The sequence below is a fragment of the Lolium rigidum genome, chromosome 5, assembly GCF_022539505.1.
Source record: "Lolium rigidum isolate FL_2022 chromosome 5, APGP_CSIRO_Lrig_0.1, whole genome shotgun sequence".
Taxonomy (NCBI): Eukaryota; Viridiplantae; Streptophyta; class Magnoliopsida; order Poales; family Poaceae; genus Lolium; species Lolium rigidum.
The window spans coordinates 270,159,675-270,171,197 of NC_061512.1; positions in this window are offsets into that span (position 1 = coordinate 270,159,675).

Sequence of the window (11,523 nt, forward strand, 5' to 3'; positions counted from 1 at the left end):
TTAATAGTTAATTGATGAAAGGTAGAACATCCACGGCACCAAGACTTTCAAATACTAATCATTGCAAGAACTTCAACAAATTGAATTTTCTGATGTCGCCAAAAAGATGGGAACTGTACCAGAAGAGGATGAAGACGGGGACGTGCGGATGGAGCTGCAACTGCTAACTCGTTCCTCGAGGACGAGGCTTCGGCGCGAGCTTGGGGACGAGGCTATGGCAAGCTGTTGGGGGTGTGTTCGGGAACGGAGAGAACCACTAGAGAATAGCAGCCCGGAAAGAAAGGTCATAGACGAGACTGGCTTTCCTCACCGTCTGGTGACCGTGGCCATGCAATTTTCCGCCCCATTTCCCTTTCTCTCCCTCGTCAAGTCGTCATAGACCCTCCAGAGAAGTCACAAGAATCCAAGATTACACAGAGCATAAAATAAATGTGGTGTTGGTTCAATGAAATGTGTAGCAAATTCGGCACAGGGGACACCAGAATTCAGAAATTACACGAGAATTTGAATGAGATATATTGATCTGTCTAATTTAGTTTGTTCTTCAAATTCCCACCTCAATCACATCCCGCAAGAATCTATCTATTTGATCAACGAGAGATGAATACCAAAGGAAAAAAAAAATGTAGCGTTGGTTGAGGTGCTAGCTAGCGCGGCACGAGGCAGCTGAGGAGAAACCGTCTGAGTTTGTATTTTTTTAATTGCTTGTTTATCTGTTCACTTTCCCATGTTTTTTTATTCTTTCATGATAAAAACATGAATGATTTCCTATGATACGTGAAATTTTTATTTGAAAGCCACGAACCATTTGAAATTCATGAACATTTAATACAAGAATGTTTGATTATCTTCCTTTTTTACCTTCTTTGTAGAAAATTCATCAACATATTCATGCGATATAACAACAATCTTTCAATCAAATTTTGTGGTAAATATTTGTTTTGAGGAAGCGAACAAAAAATTATTTTCGAAAGCCGTGAACATTTAAGGTACTCCGTACATGAATATTTCAGGGAACCATTTTCCCTATCACCGCTAGGCTTATTTTTGACCCGTGTCCAAACTAGGCCGCATGAGGCAGTCACACTGGCCCGCTGATGAATGATGGTTGGAAGATGTGTCTTCTCGTTAGAGGAAGGTCGATTGAATTGCATTTGCCGATGAAGCCGGCGTCCATAGATCAATTTCAGTTGAACTCTTAATTAGTCCAAATTAGATGATTTTTTTGTCAGGTTAGTCTGATACGGGAAAAGGCCAGCTCTCTTCCATCCCTTAAATCGGATAGGAAATCCTCACTTTTCTAAGTAAGAAGAGCAACAAGCAATTAGCGCGAAAGCCGTTGCATTTTTTCGATAAAGACCATATATTAATATCGCGGAGATATCAATTACACCCAGGCTCTGCAACAACGTCATGCCCTAATGGCATAAAGGCCAATAAAAAAAAATTACAAAAAAAAATCCCGCTACAGAGATCCATTTCTTGAAACAGCAACACTGACACCACCAAGACAAGACCAGAAGATCAACTTCTCCATAAGTGACGCCTCCAAGAAGAAAACATTGCACAAACGCGGTCGTCGCATGATCATAGATCTTAGATTTTCACCCTGAAGAAAGTCCTCACTCTCAAACAATGTCTTCAACAAGAACATTGCCAGACACAGTAAATTAAGGCCATACCTTGGATTTTTATCCTGAAAGATAAAACTCTGAACTTCTCCGCCCCACATACAAGTCGTTGTTTCAAATCACGAAGCACCAAGCCAATTCCACCTCACCACCAAGACCCGACCACCATTACTATTCCACCGGTCTCGGCTTTCGTGACCTTCTCCGCTAGCACCATGGAAAGAAAATGAGCTTCATGATATTAACCGCCAACAAAGCTTCGAAACGCTCCCTCTGAAACCAAACGGTTAGATAAAAACATGGGTGCGCACGACCGAAACCACCCAATTCAGCAGTCTTCAGGCATTGATCGCACAATGAATTTTTCCGACAGGGCCTTCCGGAACACGACAATCCAGCCATCCTGGTGTGAAGAAGCTTCTGACAGATCTTCACTTGGCGCAAGAGGAATCCAAGGACCACCACCATTATTCACAAGACTAGCAGACCCCTTGCCGCCAGTCAACTGCCAACCAGATCGAAAGACATGGAGAGGGCAGTGGCAAGGACCAACACCAGGGCCACACCTGCTTAGGTCCACCCGGTCGAGATCTTGGCCAAGACCTAGATCGGATCAAGGCAGCATAGGGCACCACCGTGCGTGCGGATGCCTGCGGCGCAACATCCCCTCCTCGTCGCCGCTCCGTTGGAGGCGCTCATGCCCCAACCAAGATCAGCCGCGCCGCCCACCAACCCCCATGAGTCGCGGCCGAGAGACTCCTCTTCTGCCCACCGCTGTTTCAGACGGATAGGCGCCGCCGTCACCGCTGGTGGCGGCAACGACGGCCAGGGGCGATGCGAGGGAGGGGGCTTAGGATTGGTAGGAGGGGGGCCTCCGGAGTTGCCCGGGAGGAGGCGGCTTGGGAGGGAGATCTTTTTCAGGCGTACGCCTGATCTAATTGAGCTCTCTCCGAAAGCCGTTGCATGTTAGCGCATCCGTTTTCTTACTTGATTTTGATTGAATTTTTGAAGTGATCTGAAAGTAGGTTGTCACCACTACTTAGGGTGACATGCTAGTACGAGTTGCAACAAACTATAATTGCATCTTGGGATAGATCATTCAGCTGTATGACATTGTAGCTACTATGTGCAAATTATTGACCAGGCATCACGTAATAGGTCATATCTCGTGAGAAAGGAATGAGTCAAGGAGGCACTTTAGCATCTCTAAGATAGTATGACCTATAATAGGACACCCAAATGATGTACATCACCAAAAAACTACAGTATTTGTTTTAATAGATGATACTATAAAATAGGGCACACACATGCCACACTAGGTGATGCAATATATGACATTTGCACCCGCCCTATTTGACAGTTCAATCTTCAAATTGAACAACTTAAACTTAAATTCAAATACTTGTAATTTAATTTAAACACTCCTAATTCATTAGATAGGTTCAATACGTTCAAGTTCGACTTCGACAATACATAGAAACCTAAATTGCGACGGACACTTAACCGTGGTAATCATGTGCAGATACTTCGACAATTTAACTCTAAATTTTGACACTTTGACCCTCAACTATGAGACTACAATAGATAAACATAGAACCTATCTAGTGGTCACCCCCACCCGTTGTCGGAGCCGCTAAGGTCGTTCCAGAAATCCTACAGTCCAACTCGGAGGAGGAGCCGACGAGAAGACAATGGTGGAGGGGTCAGCCTCCAACGCCGCGGCCTCAGCCCTTCTCTCGACGCGAAGTACTCCATCTCGAGTTGCACGAGCTCAGGGTGTTCACGACGAATCTTCTCTATTCCTGCCTCGTCAGTCTCGTGCGCCCTAATCTGCATGAATGCTCGGCGATTTCTCCTTCTCCTGCTCGCGGGTGACCACCCACAATGGCGGCGAGAGGAACTCGGCCTCCTTGAGGTTCTCCACGTCGGGGAAGTTCATTTCCGCCCGCAGGCGGCCGGACGGCCATGCGCCGAAGTCGTACCGCTCCGACAACGCAAACGTGTCGAGCCACCAGCTCACGCCATCGGCGGTGATCTCCGCGGCGTAGCGTCGTAGCCGCGAGAAGACGGCGCGTGGAAAAGCACCTCCCCAAAAAATATACATCACCACCCTCACATTTTACATCAGTGGATACATATCACCGTTGGAGCAGCATTTTTGGCAAATGCGATGAAAAAATCAAGTATAGCCATTTTTGGGTAAAAGAGATGCTCTTATGGACCTTGGTCAACTCCCCTTCCAACCCCAGCCCAACGACACTCCACGCCCGCCACACTCTGTATTCTAGTCAGCCATGGCCATGGATGGATAAGCTTGTCCCAGAGAAGAAACCCAAATCCCCTCACCCGCGTCACACCATCGGATTCCACGTTCTAGGAGCTTTCACATATGGCCATGAATTAATTTATATTCAACTTTAAAAAAAACTTTCTTTGTGCGTTTCCAAGATAAACTAACTAGCACCAGTTCTTAAGATGTGCTTGCAGATTAAGATACATGCATCATTATGGGCACTACTGTAACAAATACTAGTTGCTAGGATTTGAATTTCAGACGATCTATATAGCCATTTTATCCATCATATTCGTAGTCATAGTCTCCAGCAGCAAACTTGTCCTCCGGGAAGTACCCAGCAATAATCTTGGTCCCGTCAAACCACTGCCCATCCAATCGGATCCTGCACTGGATCGAGTCTTCGAGGCAAGCATACTCCAGGAACACCTTCCCGTCTCTGGCAACCACCGGATGAGCAGCACCACGGGCTGGTCGCGGGAGCACGACCTTGAGCAGGTCACCGAACTTGCGCGCCTCTTGAGTAAGCTCGTCCAGCACTTGCTGGTACACCTGGTCGTCTTGGAGCTGGTCCAGCGAGAGCACCTTGGCAAGTCGTACCACCCTCGTTGCTCCGATGACTTGGTGCGGCTCGGGAGAGCAACGACGATGAACCTGCTGGCCCGCCCTGCGATCGGAGACGCGAACCTGCGGTGGGTCGGCCGGCGACAAGCCAGGAGGGAACTCCATATCTGTGGTTAGCCGTCTCAGTGGAGGGTTCTCCGCCCAGTTTTTCTCGAAAACAAAGGGGCGGCCGGCCATGCTAGCTATCCGGCGATCGGCGGCGAGCACTGCCTCTGCGTCGGGTGAGTAGTCTTCCGGATTGGGTTGGCTCGATCGTCTGGAACTGGGGTGGAGGAGACGGGCCGGTCAAGCTTATAAAGTGGCCACGCAACGGCGGCGCCAGGAAAATCGTGGTAGGTCACAAGGCCACTAGCCCGCTGTCCGAGTCGAACTCCTCGCCGACCTTGTGACCTCGAGTCGCTGACAAGCGGGGTCGATACAGCGACACAAAATAGCGTCATGTGTCCTTGGCAGCTGATTCTCCGTGAGAGAAAAATAGCAAAATAATGAGATTTGAATCTTCCGCTAGGTGTCAAAGGTGGATCCCACCGGGATTTTACTTTAGTGTATTTTTTGTCCTTTTTAGTTTAAATTTTGGTGTTAAAATTTACACTAGAAAAAAATGAAATATATTATAAGTGAGACTTAGGTGGAATCCCACTTGACACCCTATCTTGTGCATAACCCATGAACCGATGAACATCCGAGTCCAACTCGAAGAAGGAGCCTGACGAGACTACAATGGTGGAGGGTTCAGCCTCCGACGCTGCAACCTCCTTTGCGGCTTCTCTCTACGCGAAGTACCCCATCTTGAGCTGGATGAGCTTCGGGTGTTCACGGCGAATCTTGTCCATTGATGCCTTGTCGGCCTAGTGCGCCCTAATCCGCAGGAAAGTGCGGCGATTCTCCTTCTCCTGCTCGTGGGTGACCACCCGCAACAGCGATGAGAGGAATTCGATCTCCTTGAGGCTCTCCACATCGGGGAAGTTTATTTCTGCCGCGGGCAGCCGACCGACCACACATCGAAGTCGTACGCGCGCACGAAGAGCTCCGACGATGCAAACGTGCCGAGCCACCAGCTTACGCCGTCGACGATGATCTCCGCGTTGTAACGTCCAGACTGCAACAACAATACGCCGAGGAACATCCGAGTCCAACTCGTACGAGGAGCCCAACGAGATGATAATGGCGGAGCGGGCAGCCTCAACCTTCTTCTTTTTCTTCTTCACGGCTTCTCTTGACGCGAAGTACTCCATCTTGAGTTGCACGAGCTCCGGGTGTTCACAACAAATCTTCTAAATTGCTACCTCGTCGTTCTCGTGCGCCCTAATTTACAGGAATGTGCGGCGATTCTCCTTCTCATGCTCGCGGGTGACCACCCGCAATGGCGACAAGGGGAGCTTAGCCTCCTTGAGGTTCTCCACGTCGGGGAAGTTCATTTCCGCATGTGGGCGACCGAAGGACCACACGCCAAAGTCGTATGCGCGCTGCGAGATCCGGCAACACAAATGTGTCGAGCTACCAGCTCGCGCTGTCATCGGTGATCTCCATGGCGTAGCGGTCAGACTATCGCAGCTGCACACCAAGGAAACCGGTCGAAGACTTGGGAAGGCGGCACGACTGCGAGAAGACGACGCGCACGGAAAGCTCAATGTACCTCCCCAAAACATATGCATCACAACCCTCAAATTTTACATCAGTGGATACATCATTATTGTTGGAGCAGCATTTTTGGCAAATGTGATGTACTACCTACATCCCAAGACTTAAGACATATTTTTTTAAAAGTCAACGAAGTAAAATTTAACCAAAATTTAAAAGAATCTATGAACAAATATGATACTCCCTCCGGTTCATATTAATTGACTCTAATATAGATGTATCACCACTCACCATATCATTACCTTGTGTCTACACACTTTGGTGAAGTGGATGAAGATGAGAACTCATCACGGCCGGAAGTGGAAGCAAAAAAATCATCCTCAATGATATTGGACACATTATATTTATCTTGAAGCTTTGTCCATAATTCATGAGCGCTCCCAAAAGGCATGATTGAAGAAGTAACTACATTGCTCACAACAATGGAAAACACATGAGAAGCAAGAACATCAAGGCAAGAGTTTTTCTCCTCCTTAAGAGATAAATTTTGAGGATCCTTAGGAGAAGAAAAACCCATGTCAAGAAATCGCTCCATGTCCGGGGACATACGCCGCAAAATATTAAGCACATAAATTTTCCATAGAACATAATTTGTGCCATCAAATGTAAACAAGTTATTGTGCGCTAATCCCCTAACCGACATCTTTACTCTCAAGGCGGTGAAGCCTAAGAATGAGAGACCTTGCTCTGATACCAATTGAAAGGACACGGATGTCGCCTAGAGTGGGGGGGGGGGGGGGAATAGGCGATTAAAAACTTTTACGAGATGGGCTTAACAAATGCGGAATAAAACCATGGAAAAAAATAGCGCGCTATTTCAACGCTAATAGCATGCTATAGCATATCTGGAGAGCTAACGCTACGCTATTTCGGCGCTATAGCGCGCTATTCGCGTTAATAGCACGCTATAACATGCTAATAGCGTATTTTTAGACCCACGCTATTTTGTTATAGCGCGCTATTTTTTTCCTTGAATAAAACTAGCGTTTACTTTGTCAAGCCAAAGCCTATATACTATTGTTCACCTATGTGCACCAACAACTTATTCTAAGCAATGGTTCACCTATGTGCACCAACAACTTATGCTAAGCAATACAAGCAAGTATGTGATAGCAAGATATATATAACTTCAAGCACGATGGCTATCACAAGGTAAAGTGCATAAGTAAAGAGCTTGGGTATAGAGATAACCGAGGCACGCGGGAGACGATGATTTATCCCGGAGTTCACACTCTTGCGAGTGCTAATCTCCGGTGGAGAGGTGCGGTTGCTTAGTGCTCCCGAACGCCACAAGAGGCTCACCTTGAGGTGTGGTTGCTCGATGCACACCAACGCCACAAAGGCCTCACCCCAAGATGCGGTACTCACACCACACACCGAACGCCACGAAGGCGCCTCACCTAAATCTCCGGTGACCCTCGCCACAAAGGCCTAGGTCACGGTTCCACTAAGGGATTTCCTTCGAGGCGGAAACCGGGCCTTACACAAAGATTGGGGCACACATCCACAACTTAATTGGAGGCTCCCAACAAATCGCCACAAAGGCGTAGAATCCGTCTAGGGTTCCAAGAACCCAAGAGTAACAACCTTCTTGCTTTCACCACCACGAATCACCGTGGAGAACTCAAACCGATGCACCAAATGCAATGGCAAGAACACCACAAAGATGCTCAAGTCCTTCTCTCTCAAATTCCAACAAAGCTACAAAAGCTATTGGGGGAATAAGAGAGGAAGAACAAAGGAATTCACAAAGAACACCAAGATCTAGATCTAGAGAGTTCCACTCACAAAGAGATGGATTTGATTGGTAGAAGTGTAGATCTAGATCGCCTCTCTCTTTTCCCTCAAATGGGGGCAAGAATCATGGAGGGATTGAGAGATAGTGCAAGCTTCTCTAGTTCAACAATGGAGGAGAGAGAGAGTAAGAGAAGCAACATCCCAAGGAGGAAGAAGGGGGGTATTTATACCCCCAAGAAAATCGAGCCGTTGGGCAAAACCAGGGCCGGATAATCCGGCCTAAGTAAGGGCCGGATAATCCGCCCCCCCCCGGATAATCCGGCCTCTGGGACAAAACCTGGTCAAAATCCGGGCAAATGTCCGGCCCCTATACTGAGCAGCAATTCCTCAGGTCCTTAGCCGATTTCGAGGGGGCCGGATATTTCCGAAATATCCGGCCCGGATAATTCGGCCCGGATATTTCCGAAATATCCGGCCCAAGTAAACTGCGAAACACCAAAACTAAAACGGGCATAACTTTAACATCCGGACTCGATTTTGATGATCTTGGGCTTGTTTTGAAGCTAGGAACAAGCTCTACAAGATCATGCAGGAAACCATCATAGTCCAACAAGGGAGGATAGAAACAAATGATGAAAGGTTTGACCTATCTAAAAAAGACATACCGGTAAAACCTCCAATCTTGAAAATGCAACAAGTTGCCGGTGCAAAAACCATTCTTGATGAACTAGAGCTTGTCATGAGAATAAGCACAAGCTCTAAATCATCACATGGATAAGATCCAAATGACAACCAAGAAAGATGATGAACCAAACTCGAAAACGCAACAAGTGATCTATGCGAAATCCGTTTTCGATGAACTAGAGCTTGTCATGAGAATAAGCACAAGCTCTAAAACATCACATGGATAAGGTCCAAATAACAACCAAGAAAGATGATGCAAGGATGCAAAGGTTTGAGCTCTCTCCGAACGATACGATCGAGTTACTCACTCGAGAGCCCTCTTGATAGTATGGCAACTAAACTATAAACCGGTCTCCAACAACACTATGAGACCGGTGAGAAAGAAACCCTATCAAGAGCAAACCTTATACTTGCGCATTCCACTTGAGCTTGATGACGACGATCTTGACCTCAACAAGATGGAACGCCTTTCTTGCTTGTGCTTGCTTGACGAAGTCTTGTAGATTGCTCCCCCATAAACCACCATGGGAGAGCTTTTTCTTCGGCGCATCTTCGCATAACCATGACCACCATGTGGATTGCTCCCCCATAATCCACCATGGGAGAGCTTCTTCTTCGGCGCATCTTCACATATCCATGATCACCATATGGATGGCAAGACTCAAGCAAAGGATCTCTTCGAGATGGCTCATCTTGAACTTGCACATCATTTTCTCCATGGCAAGCTTCAAGCTTATGAACTCTTCGAGTTGGCTCATCTTGAACTTGCACTACATTTCTTCATTCTTCATCATGTTGATGTCTTGAAGTAACTTGAGGGCTCACTACATCTTCATCTTCAAGACATACTTGACACTTGATATCCTTCATCAATTTCTTCTTATTGCAACCTTGAAGCCAACATATGGTTCAAGAATTGCCTATGGACAACTCCTACAAATATAACTCAATGCAAACATTAGTCCATAGGGATTGTCATTAATTACCAAAACCACACATGGGGGCTCCATGCACTTTCAACTACGCGTTAATAACTTCTGCCGCGAGGTATTCGACGGTTAGGTCCAAACTTGAATGTGTCGCTGACGCATCGGCCCCGCCACTCCCCGCCTCGCTTTTCGTTGTGTCCGGCGTGCCCGGAGCGTCCCCTATGGGGCGGAGACGGGCTCGGGGCGCTGGACACCGTATCGGGCCGCGCCGGACAAAAACCGGATTTGGGGGACGCAGCTGGGAAGGCTTTTTTTGTCCGGCTCTGCGGTGACCCAGCATACCACTTCATGTTGTAGTATACAAGTCGTTGATATGATCTTCATGAAGGGACTTCTTCACAAATATCACATCCCTCAGAGTGGTACAACAGAAACATTGCAGGTCATAACACTCGAGATTATATTACAATCACAGACTTAACGAGTTAGTATTCTCACAGGTCCGATGAGAACACCCTAAGATACTACTTAAGTTCATTACAAACCAGCATAAATAGTAAAGTGAGCTCAGCAACTTATTTAGGTAAGCTTCTACGCTGCTCGGCTCTATGATATTAGAGTAAGACGCTACTCCTCCGCCTCATTGTTATCGGGCCCATAGACTATTCCATAGTCCACCCCTTCCACTCCTCCGGACAGATCAGGTTCTTCATAGACCAGCTCGTAGTCGCCTTCATGTGCTCCGTCAGTGGCCTCCACTTCATTATCACAGTCTAGCAAGGGTGTCGAAAGAAAGTGAGTACAGAGGTACTCAGCAAGCTCAAAAAGGAAAATGTGTTTGATGCACTAGGTACGACCATTGATCAGAAAATCTCCTGTCAATGCATGTTTCGCAAACATTTCTTCAAAATGTTTATTTTATTCAGAAAACTATGCCTGCCCGTCTTCACAGGTTGAACAGAACTTCATGGAGTTCCTTTCCTGCCACATTCATAGTTCCCTTCCCAGAACAAGGAGTGACTGCCACAGTTTGATACCCTCTGCAGAGGTGCGTTACTTTTCCCATAAGAGAACTTATCCTTGATACCAACCGAGTCGCGTTTCTCGTCCACACTTCCTTGGTGTGGGGCAAAGTGTAAGATCCAAGTCAATCATTGCCTTCTCCGCGACCTTGCATACCAACCCTTTTGTCCATCCGTACACCCCCGGTAGACATCTCCCGATCATACGGCTTTACCCCCGGTGTACTACGGACAATCCCTCATAGACAATAGAGCCTCTCATCCACACGGATGGGGATTTTAAAAGATTTCCCAACCTACTGCAGTGTTATCTCCAACACCCAGCCAGGCTCCACCAGGTCCGTTGATATGCAAGAGGGAAAAGATACAACTGAATTCCCCAGAGCCATTATAGATCTGATGGTTAACGCGAATTGTACGACGCTAGAATCATGAGACAACATTGGTGATTAGTCCTAGATTTATAGAACCCTTGCAATGGAACCTCCACCATATCAACACATACCGTGGTTCCATTGCTCACCACATAGTCACATTCATAATTGGAAAATGAACATTTTGCTTTTCAATGCAGGAATGGTAAGTATAGTACTTTTGCGGTAAATTGATAGAAAATAATCAAGGTGACATGAGCAAGAGTGAACTTGCCTGGTGATGTCTACGGGAGCTTCTATTCTTGTAGACAGTGTTGGGCCTCCAAGAGCAGAGGTTTGTAGAACAGCAGCAAGTTTCCCTTAAGTGGATCACCCAAGGTTTATCGAACTCAGGGAGGAAGAGGTCAAAGATATCCCTCTCAAGCAACCCTCGCAATCACGATACAAGAAGTCTCTTGTGTCCCCAACACACCTAATACACTTGTCGGATGTATAGGTGCACTAGTTCGGCGAAGAGATAGTGAAATACAAGTAATATGGATGTATATGAGTGGTAATAGCAATCTGAATAAAATATGGCAGCGAGTA